Below are 11,506 nucleotides of genomic sequence, written 5' to 3'. Positions count from 1 at the left end.
ACCACGTGCATGTGGACTGGGGTTCAGGGCCCAATGATCTCACCTGCTCCTAGACCTTCCACACTTAGCTTTGGGTGTTTTGTGTTTTTTTTTTTTTTTTTTTTAATTATTTAAAAAAGGAGACATTAACAAAACCGTAGGATAGGAGGGGTACAACTCCACACAATTCCCACCACCAGATCTCTATATCCCATCCCCTCCCCTGATAGCTTTCCTATTCTTTATCCCTCTGGGAGTACAGACCCAAGGTCATTGTGGGTTGCAGAAGGTGGAAGGTCTGGCTTCTGGAATTGCTTCCCCGCTGAACATGGGCGTTGACTGGTCGGTCCATACTCCCAGTCTGCCTCTCTCTTTCCCTAGTAGGGTGGGTCTCTGGGGAAGCGGAGCTCCAGGAACACATTGGTGGGGTCGTCTGTCCAAGGAAGTCTAGTCTGGTGAGCATCATGATGGCATCTGGAACCTGGTGGCTGAAAAGAGAGTTAACATACAAAGCCAAACAAATTGTTGAACAATTATGGACCTAAAGGCTGGAATAGTGCAGATGAAGTGTTGGGGGTACTCGCTGCAGACTATTGTGTACTTTTGCTTTCAGGTATATATTTAGCCCTAGTTTATGGATACTGTGTTGTTTAAGATTTTTGAGCTAAATAGTTGTGTAGTGGTGCCTGGTATAGAACCAAGGGCCTCAGGCACGTAAGTCTAGTTAGTACTCAACCACTGTGATACCCCCTTATCCCTGTTACTGTTTCTATAAGATCTGCATATGAGAACCAGAGCACCCTGGGACATGCAGTGCTAGAGTTTGAACTCAAACTCATGCTGGAGAATTTAGAGCTTTACCACTGTATCACTTTGGACTTCCTGTTAACTGGTTTTTTAAAAGGTTTTGTAAAACTTTTACTGAGAGAGCTACAGAGAGAAAGATCAGAGCACTACTCATCTCTGGCTTATGGTGGTGCTGGGGATTGAACCTGGGACCTCACAACTATCAGGCGTAAAAGTATTGCATAGGGTGGCACACCTGGGACACACATGTTACAGCGCTCAAGGACAGGGTATGAGCCCCTGGTCCCAACCTGCAGGGGGAAGCTTTGCAAGTGGTGAAGCAGGGCTGCAGGTGTCCATGTCCATCTACCCTTTCGATTTCTGGCTGTCTCTATCCAATAAATAAAAGATTTAAAAAAAAAAGTTAGGCATAACTACTATGCTGTCTCCTCAGCCCAGATTTATTTATTTACTCATTCTTCCTTCTCCTTCCTTTTTCTTTCTTCTGACCAGCACATCACTTGAGCACATGCAGTGGCAGGGATAGAACCTGGTGCCTCGTATGCCTGCTGAGTCACACCTCTGGCCGCCCTCCGCCATTTAAGATGACTGATCTGAAGCTCACAGCCACCTGAGGAGGCCGCTAGTACCCAGTCATTTGACACAAGAGGCCCTGATGCAGAAGCTGAGTCACTTCCCAAGGTGCCCGTTGAGTAGGGGGACAGGGCCGAGGCTCTCTACTGCCCCGGGCCCTCCCACTCCACCCCAATGCCACTCCTTAAAAGGTGCCCTTTGCCAAACACTTTTCCACACTCATTACCTCATGTCATTCCTCCCTGGTGAGGTGAGGATTATTTCCATGTTACAAGTGAACGAACCAGTTTTAGAGAAATCGACTTGCCCAAGGTCATGTCTAAAAGTGAGTGCCCGACTTGAACCCAGGTTACAGTCTGATCTCTCCATCCCAGGTAGCTGCAGAAGGGTTGGCGAAGGCCTCAGGGTCTGAGGCAGGGCCTCTGCAAGGCCCCATCCTTAAAAGGCAGTGCAGGGGTGTGAGGAGAGCGTGTTCGCAGCCCCGGAACAGGCGTGCAGCCTCAGCCATGAGGTGAGTCACTGGCTATGAGCATATGTTCCTCAGGGTTATCCTGTCTGGCTCATTCCATGCCACTGACCTCACCAGGGACGCTGTATTGGCTCTGCATTGTCCAAGTAGGTGTCACCCTCTGGGTGCCTCAAACTCCTGGCCTGTAGAATAGGGGTTGGCAACCCCACTTAGCCACAGATAACTGAAGGCCTGGAAGGGGGCTGAGATACCCAGAGAGGCCTCCACCTTTCTTGTGCTGATGCCAAGTCTCCCCAGGAGGGCTGGAGTCAGAGATGGGAGCTTGACACTGGTCTTTCCTGTAACCTGTACTGCTCCCTTGTCAGGCAGGAGTCTTCCCATCTCACAGACAGGGAGACTGATCTGAAGTGATCTCTGGAAGAGCTGAGACACTACTCTAAAGGGGCGTGCTTAGCAGGCCTTAGACACATTTGGAGAGAGGGCCAGCTGGTGACACACCAGGTTAAGTGCACTTAGTGCGGAAACCCAAGGACCCATGCAAAGATCCTGGTTCGAGTCCCCAGATCCCCACCTTCAGGGGGATTGTTTCCCAAGCAGTGAAGCAGGTCTGCAGGTGTCTCTCTCTGCCCCTCTCTGTCTTCCCCTCCTCTCTCCATTTCTCTCTGTCCTATCCAGTAACAAAAATGGAAAAAATAAGATGGCCGCCAGGATCAGTAGATTTGTAGTGTAGGCACAGAGCCCCAGTGATAACCCTGGAGGCAGAAAAGAAAAGAAAAGAAAGAAAGAAACCTTGGAAAATGTTGGATTCTCAAGCTTGAGGTCCTGAGTCGAATCCCTGGCCTAGCACTGCATGTGCCAGAATGATGCTATCTGGTTCTCTCTTCCTCTCAAATAATAAATCTTAAGGGAAAAAAAAAAGCATGAGGTCCTGAGTTTGATTCCTGGTATCACATTTTCCAGAGAGATACTCTGAGTTCCCTTTCTTTCTTTCTTTCTTTCTTTCTTTCTTTCTTTCTTTCATTATTGTTATTTATTGGATAGAGACAGATAAATTGAGAGGGGAGGGAGACAGACATCTGCAGCTGTGCTTCACCATTCGTGAAGCTTTCCCCCTGCAGGTGGGACCAGGGGTTTGAACCTGGGTCCTTGTGCACTGTAGTGTGTGTGCTTCACCAGGTCCACCCTTGCTTGGTCCTCCTGGGTTCTCTTATGAGAAAGAGGTCTTGGTGTGTTTGTGCGAGGGACTAGAAGTTCAGTGAGTGCCCAGACCTCAGCCAGCCCCAAAGTGAGAGTCCCCGTCCTTTCTCCCCAGGGCTTCAGTAGAGGTAAGTGAGGGCAGTCTGTGGGCTCAGGACCTGTGGGGTCAAGAGGATGTGGATGGTGCTGTGGCCAGTGCCTTTCCCAGCAGGCCTTGGCCTTGGCAGGGGGCAGGTCAGCCCCCACCCGTAGCCGGCTGGGAAAGCGCTGAAAAGATCATCTGGTGGAGCTGCAGGAAATCCCTGAAGAGGGCCCTGGGCTAGGAGGGGCTGGCGAACAATGTCGGAGCCCTGCCGGCAGCCTCCAGGACACTGGGCAACGGACAAGGTTTCCAAGCATGCCTGCGTGGTTCCACTCTGCTGCCTGGAACACCGGCTGTAGACGTGACCCTGAGCCCCAGTCCTGGGCCTGCTTCAGGCTCCGCCAGAAACCCAGGCCACTGAGCCTCCCATCTCCAGCCGCCACCCACCAGCCTTTTGGAGCTTGGAGAGGCAGGGGTGGCACCACTTGCCACCAGTCTACAAACTCAGATCTGGAGCTGTGTGGCCTAGGGCAGGTTGCCTCCCCATCCTCAGGCTCAGGCCTCAGGGAAACCTGGATGATGATGGCTGCTGCTTGTCACTGAGTCCTCACAGCCCCAAAAGTAGGGGCTGGCATTTTTTACTGCCTCGCAAATTAGGAAAATAAAACCTTGGGAGCTTAATATAACCAGCACCAAGCAGTGTCTGGAACTCTGAGCTCAAATGACGCCAAGTCTCTGTGTTGTGTTTTATTTTCATCTTTAATTTTTTGAGGATAAGAGGGAGAAAAAAACAGAATGAGTGAACGAGGAGACACATCTCCACTGCTTGTGACACCTTCCCTCTGCAAGTGGGGACCAAAGATGGGGACCCAGGTCTGTGTGTTTAATCACATGCGCACTATACCTCCCTGGCTCCTGAAATGTGTATGTTTTAGTATATATATTCATGTGTGTGTGTGTCCTTTTTTAAAATATTTATTTTTCCCTTTTGTTGCCCTTGTTTTTTATTGTTGTTGTAGGGGTTTTTTTTTGTTTTTTTTTCTTCCCGAGTCATTTGTTATTTCCTGTAAGGATCAGCAAGTAGAGTATCTAGACCCTGGACAGGTAAGCATTCTGGATCACTATGTCTAGAAAGCTCTTTGTCTTTCTCTACCCAGCAGAAAGAGTGGTGGTCCCTCTACCCCACAGACAGCTGAGATCCTTTGAGCATTTCTTTTTTTTTTTTTTAAGTTTTTTTTTTATATAAGTTAATTTATTTACTCCCTTTTTGTTGCCCTTGTTGTTTTATTGTTGTGGTTATTATTGTTGTTGTTATTGATGTCATTGTTGGATAGGACAGAGAGAAATGAAGAGAGGAGGGGAAGACAGAGGGGGAGAGAAAGATAGACACCTGCAGACCTGCTTCACCGCCTGTGAAGTGACTCCCCTGCAGGTGGGGAGCTGGGGGCTCAAACCAGGATCCTCACACCAGTCCTTGCGCTTCACGCCACCTGCACTTAACCCACTGCGCTACCGCCTGACTCCCTCTTTCTCACATTCTTATCAGACCATTGCTCACCTCTGGCTTTTGGTGGTTCTGGGAATTGAACCTGGGACCTCCAGCCCAACAGTCTCTGTTCTTATCCACTACCTACACTGTTTTTCCTTTAGGAACAGGCTTTTCACTATTCAAGCCTCAATTGTACCATCTGCAAACTGGGGCTAAGAACAATTATGCCCCCCCCCCAAAAAAAAAGTCCCAATAGGAATGAAAGGTGAAACATGGAGAAGCTTCTGGCACCAAGGGGTGGGGGACTCAAGAAATGTGTATTACTTGGTTTTCCCACCCACTCACTCAGCCAGCTACACCTTAGGAAACACCAGTCTTCCAAGATAAGGACCCCAGCACCCTACCAGGAAGGGCCTGTCACTGCACCAGGCTAGAGCCCATGAGGGTTGGCTGTATTCTCACCCTGACCTACCTCCCACTCCTAGAGCTGGTCCAGTGCTGCCCTGGGCTCTGGCAGCCCCCAGAGCTAAGGTTCTGCCCTTACCCTTAGAGAATGCCCTGTGGAACTTACCCTGAGTCTGACCCTCTGTTCCCCATGCCTCCCACCCATCTAACTGATGCCCCTAGGCCAGCCACACAGAGCCTCCGATGAGAACAGCTCTTCTGAGGCAGGACACCCCAGATACACAGCTGTTAACTCCCACCACATGGGAGCACCATGCAAAGGGAGAGCCTCAGGCATAGTGTAGCAGTGCTGTGGTGTTGCTCCTCCCCCCTGTACTGTGTGCCTCACTCACCAGAGAGAAAAGCAGCAGAAAGAGTTCACCAGGAGTGGTAGTACTATACAGTGCTCTGGTGGAGGAAAAGAAAGAGAGGAAGAAAGAAAAGGAAGGGGGGAGGGAGGGAGGAAGGAAGGAGAAAAAGTCAAGAAGGCAAATTAAAAATGATTTTCATTATATATATGATTGAGAGAGAGTAGCCAAGCGTCGCTGGCACATGCTATCCCAGAGACTGACTGCAGGGCTTCATGCTTCCAAGTCTAACTCTAACCACAGTGCCACCTCTCAGGCTGCCAGGTTTGGTTTTGGCTTCCCTTTGTTTTCAAACTAGAGCTCTGCTCAGCTCTGGCTTATGGCGGTGTGGGGAATGAACCTGAGACCTCAGAGTCTCAGTCACGAAAGCCTCTTGAGGGGGTCGGGTGGTGGCGCAGCAGGTTAAGCTCACGTGGCACAAAGAGCAAAGACCAGGTGTTAGGATCCCGATTCGAGCCCCTGGCTCCCCACCTTCAGGGGAGTCGCTTCACAGACGGTGAAGCAGGTCTGCAGGTGTCTGTCTTTCCCTCTCTGTCTTCCCCCCCCCCCCATTTCTCTTTGCCCTATCCAACAACAATGACATCAGTAACCACAATGTTAAACAAGGGCAACAAAAGGGAAAATAAATAAATATAGAAAGTCTCTTGAATAACCATTATGCTGTCTCTCCAGCCCCTTAAAAGCAGTCTTAGAACAAGTCTTTCTTTCTTTCTTTCTTTCTTTCTTTCTTTCTTTCTTTCTTTCTTTCCTTTTATTGCCCTTGTTTTATTGTTGTAGTTATTGTTGTTGTTGGATAGAACAGAGAGAAATGGAGAGAAGAGGGGAAGACAGAGAGGGGGAGAGAAAGATAAACACCTGCAGACCTGCTTCACTGCCTGTGAAGTGATTCTCCTGCAGGTGGGGAGCCAGGGTCTTGAACCGGGATCCTTATGCTGGTCCTTGTGCTTCACGCCACATGAGCTTAACCTGCTGTGCTACCGCCCAACTCCTACAAATTTCTTTTTTTTAATATTTATTTATTCCCTTTTGTTGCCCTTTTTTTTAAATTGTTGTAGTTATTATTGTTGTCACTGTTGGATAGGACAGAGAGAAATGGAGAGAGGAGGGGAAGACAGAGGGGAGGAGAGAAAGATAGACACCTGCAGACCTGCTTCATCACTTGTGAAGCAACTCCCTGCAGATGGGGAGCCAGGGGCTCAAACCAGGATCCTTACGCTGGTCCTTGCGCTTTGTGCCACCTGTGCTTGACGCACTGTGCTGCCGCCCGACTCTACAAATTTATTTTTCTTAGAAGAACACATGTCAGATCAGGTTGGAGTCTACCCCAATGGCCTCATTTTAACTTAATTATTTTAATTATTTAACTTAATTATTATTTTTAAGTATTTTATTTATTTATTAATGGAAAAGAACCAGTTATCACTCCAGTGCAGGTGCTGCAGAGGATTCAACTCAGGACCTCATGCTTGAGAGTCCACTGTGCCACCTACTGGACCACTTAACTTAATCACTTCTGTATGGGTTCTGTTTCCAGATACAGTCATGGAAACATTGGTGGTCTAGTGGTGAGCATAGCTGCCTTCTAAATAGTCACTTTCTGAGTATTGGGGTTTACTTGGGGCTTGAACAGATAAATCTGGGGGTCAGACAACTTAGCTCATAGCAGCCTGTTACATAGCTTAGTGGGAAAGGTTAACACAGGGATTCTGGGCATGATTTTCACATTCTCTGTGTATTCACTACTTCATTCTCGTATAGCTAATGCTAGGAGGTAGATGCTAGGATCAGCTCACTTCTGGGCCAGCAGCAGATTGGGGCACAGAGCGCTTTCATTACTGCCACAGCATTAAAAAAAAAAAAAAAAGGTGGTCTGGGAGGTGGCACAGTGGATAAAGTGTTGGACTCTCAAGCATGAGGTCCCAAGTTCAGTCCCTAGCAGCACATGTGCCAGAGTGACGTCTGATTCTTTCTTTCCTATCACTCTCATAAATAAATAAATAAATACTTTTTTTGTTTAAAGGAGGAGCCAGGATCTCAGCCAGGCTACCTGACTTTGGGGCCACAATTTACATCCATACCCCCCACTGCAAAGCACTTCTATAACTTCTATAACTTTTTTTTTCCATTCCCATAACTCTTGTGTCCCTTGAACCAGGTGAAGTCACCCAGGGCCACACTGCCAGCTTTCTCCATTGTCCAGTATTTAAGTATGTTTCTGGTACTATTTCTGTCCATTATAAGCAGGGCTGAGTAGACAGGTTTAAACAGGGAGCTTATTTCTCCTTTTGGATTTTATAGCTATAGGACTCTTCAGGCAGAGAGAGCATTTCATTGTTCCTGGGAGCATAGAAGAAGTTAGTGCCCTCACATTTGAAACCTGAGCTGGGTTCCCTGAGAGCACTTGTACCTCCCACGGAGTGATTTGCTTTGGGGGCGGGGAGGTGGGGCAGTAGGCTTGCTTTGGCCTCACTTCTAACTACTTTTCAATACCAGCCACCTCTGCTTTAGAAAGTTCCAGTCCCCCAGTTAAGGCATTTCACAGGCCCCAGTGTCCAAAGCTTTAAGAATCTGATTATGGGGAGTCGGGCTGTAGAGGAGAGGGTTAAGCGCAGGTGGCGCAAAGCACAAGGACCGGCTCCCCACCTGCAGGGGAGTCGCTTCACAGGCGGTGAAGCCGGTCTGCAGGTGTCTATCTTTCTCTCCTCCTCTCTGTCTTCCCCTCCTCTCTCCATTTCTCTCTGTCCTATCCAACAATGACAACAACAATAATAACTACAACAATAAAACAACAAGGGCAACAAAGGGAATAAATAAATAAAATAAATATTAAAAAAAAAAGAATCTGATTATGGGTCTGGGCCGGGACCTGGCAATGGGCATTTCTAACGGCCTAGTAATCCTGAGGCCGAGGTCTGGGACTCCAGTTTGGGGAGCACAGCCCTCTCCAAGCCCGTACCATTGCATCCCTTCTTTCCTTGAGTACCCTTCCAGGTCTGAGCTTTTCCAAGGGACCTAGCACACAGGAGGATCCCAGGAATCTGCCAGATGGATAAAAGAATGAATACCAGAGTCTGTGCCTGAGTCCCCACCCTTATTCCATACCTGGGAGGCCTGGGTGGGGCCCAGCACTCTGCCACTCTCTGCGTTACTGTGGGTACCACTCTATGTCCCTGAGCCCTAGTGTCTTCTTTCCCCGTGAAATGGGCATGTTCACTGTCTCCATTTTACTTTCCTGATTAGCTGTTCCATCTCACAAGGGCTCCATGATGCCGAAAACAGGGAAGGAAGGTACTGAGTCAGGACCCGGAGAAGGAACTGGACCCTACAGAGGCCTTGGCGTGAGAGTCTTTTTGCATAACCATTACGCTATCGACTCCCAGCCTTCGTTCTTCTTTATTTGATAAGATATTGATGGGGATGGAGGGAGAAGAAAGAGGAAGGAAGGAAGACAGGACTTGTCCTCCCGGCAGGGGTGGAGGGAGGAGACCCTTTCCTTTCCATGCCTAGTATCCAGGAGCGGCCCTCCGTTTGCTTCCTTGCTTGCACTGGCCGGCCCAGGCTGCAGGGGTAGTGGCTGCCCACTGGGCCCAGCATTTGCTCAGCATTTGGTCCACTGAGCCACAGATATAAGCTTTGATTCTCTATATTTTATGCCACTATTAAAAAGATGTTATGAACAGTGATGTATACATCCTCTTGTTAGATATACATTCTCTTCTATTTTGCATAAATGTATAATAAGGAATTGCTGGATTAGTGGGGTGGGGGAGATAGCATAATGGTTATGCACAACACCTTCATGACTTAGGCTCCAAGGTCTCCGGTTCAGTTCAATCCCCTATACTACCATAAGCCAGAACTGAGCAGTGCTGGGGGGGGCGGTATTAGTTACATAGTCTATGTCTCATATGTTAAGAAGCAACTTCAGGGTATCAGGCTTAGGCCACAGGAACAGGAATCCCAGTTTCAGCAAAAGAAGGAGGAAAGCTGTATTTGGCCCAGCCCACCCCCTGTCGTATACTTGCCCCCCAACCCCCTTATGCTAGGAGTCTGTTTGGGTGAGTGAGAGAGTGTCACCACTACTTAGCCCAGTTCTAGCAGAGTACTGTCTCCTCTTTAGGAAACTCACTACAACTCTTGGGGGACTATGAGACACATACATGAGGTCACTTTCTTCATCTTTCATGATAGGGATCTCTGCCACCTCCCCACCTGAAATTCATTCATTGACCAACAAACTACAGTGTACCCAGCCCTGGAAGAAGTGTCCAACCCTCATGGAATTCAGAGTGTGTGTGCACGGACAATTAGAACACAGCAGGAATTTGTTCAACCACACATTTTCAGGAGCAGTGATTATGTGGTAAACACTGTCTTGAGCATAAACTCCTGGGACTCTGACAGTGACACAGTGAAGTGGGATATATATATATATATTTTTTTTTTATTTATTTTTTTAACCAGAACACTGCTCAGCTCTGGTTTATGGTGGTGCAGGAACAGTGAATTCAGATCCTCGAAGCCTCAGGCATAACTATTATACTAACTCCCCTTCCTTAAGTTTTATCCTCATCTTTCAGATGAAACTGAGACTCCAATAGGTTCCAGAAAGAAATCAGGGAGTGCTCAACAATTTGTTTGGCTTCATCTTTCAGATGAAACTGAGACTCCAGTAGGTTCCAGAAAGAAATCAGGGAGTGCTCAACAATTTGTTTGGCTTCGTATGTTAACTCTCTTTTCAATCACCAGGTTCCAGATGCCACCAGGATGCTGGCCAGGCTTCCCTGGATTGAAGACCCCACCAATGTGTCCTGGAGCTCAGCTTCCCCAGAGACACACCCTACTAGGGAAAGAGAGAGGCAGACTGGGCATATGGACCGACCAGTCAACGCCCATGTTCAGCGGGGAAGCAATTACAGAAGCCAGACCTTCTACCTTCTGCAACCCTCAATGACCCTGGGTCCATGCTCCCAGAGGGCTAGAGAATGGGAAAGCTATCATGGGAGGGGGTGGGTTATGGAGATTGGGTGGTGGGAATTGTGTGGAGTTATACCCCTCCTACCTTATGGTTTTGTTCATTAATCCTTTCTTAAATAAAAAATTTTAAAAAAAAGAAAGAAAACAGGGAGTGAAGAAATCAGAGAGTGGTATCTTTGAGTCTGTGCAATAGAAGGTCTATCCAAGACTTGGCGTGGCTCTCAGCTTAAAAAGGGGGACCCAAGAGGAGGGTTCCCTAAAGGGATGCCAGGGATCTGGGGAAGTTGCTGGAGAGCGTCTGCAATGACTGAGACAAATGCCTCCCAAAACGATTCTGTCCTTCTTTGGGGTTGGGCCAGCAGGAGACACGCCCCACCCACTCTGGAATCTCCCCGCCCATAAAGGCAGCTCCGGCCAATCCGAGGCTGCCTGAACCACGCCCACTCCGGATACACCACGCCCCCTCGGGCCCGCCACGCCCGCGCCGCGCCTGTCCTTATAAGGTGAGCACTGTGCCTGGCGCTTCCAGCGTTAACTGTAGTCACCTAAGTCGGCCTGCTTCTGTCTGCTGCTAGTCCACCAGGGGCACCCTTCCAAGGAAGCGTCCCCAAGCGCCTGCCTGCCGGGAAGTCCCGCCTCGCCCCAACCCAACACCCCCGGAAAGCTGCCCTGGGCACTGACTCCAGTTTGGGCGCGCATGATCACCTCCCCGCCTTGCACCACACCCCGACTCCACGTACCTGCACACCCCCAACCCGCCCTGCTGGAGCACTGGCTCTCCAGAGTAGGCGGGAGCTGAGCTCCCTGAAAGCCGGGCATGGAAGCCAGCATTCAATGCCTGGCACAGAATTCAGTTTCAGAAATATGGATCTGCCAATGCCAATTTGTGAGGCACGGTTCAGTTAGAACCCACATTCTAGAGCCACTCGGCCTGGGTTCAGATCATACTAGGTTACTGGCCGGTTTTGTGAACAGCAGTAGATATCTCCAAGGGTCAAAGATGAAAATCCAGGCCCTGCCTGTCTCTGAGCTCTGCGTTAGCATTTGAGTTTGCTTGTGTTGGGAGGCAGAATGTGGTTTTTGAAAAGCAGCAAAGCATTTATTTTTCGCATCTCAGTAAA

Source organism: Erinaceus europaeus, chromosome 4, assembly GCF_950295315.1.
Source record: "Erinaceus europaeus chromosome 4, mEriEur2.1, whole genome shotgun sequence".
In the NCBI taxonomy this organism is placed as follows: Eukaryota; Metazoa; Chordata; class Mammalia; order Eulipotyphla; family Erinaceidae; genus Erinaceus; species Erinaceus europaeus.
The sequence above is the reverse complement of the archived record's forward strand: the minus strand, read 5'-3'. Positions refer to the sequence as shown.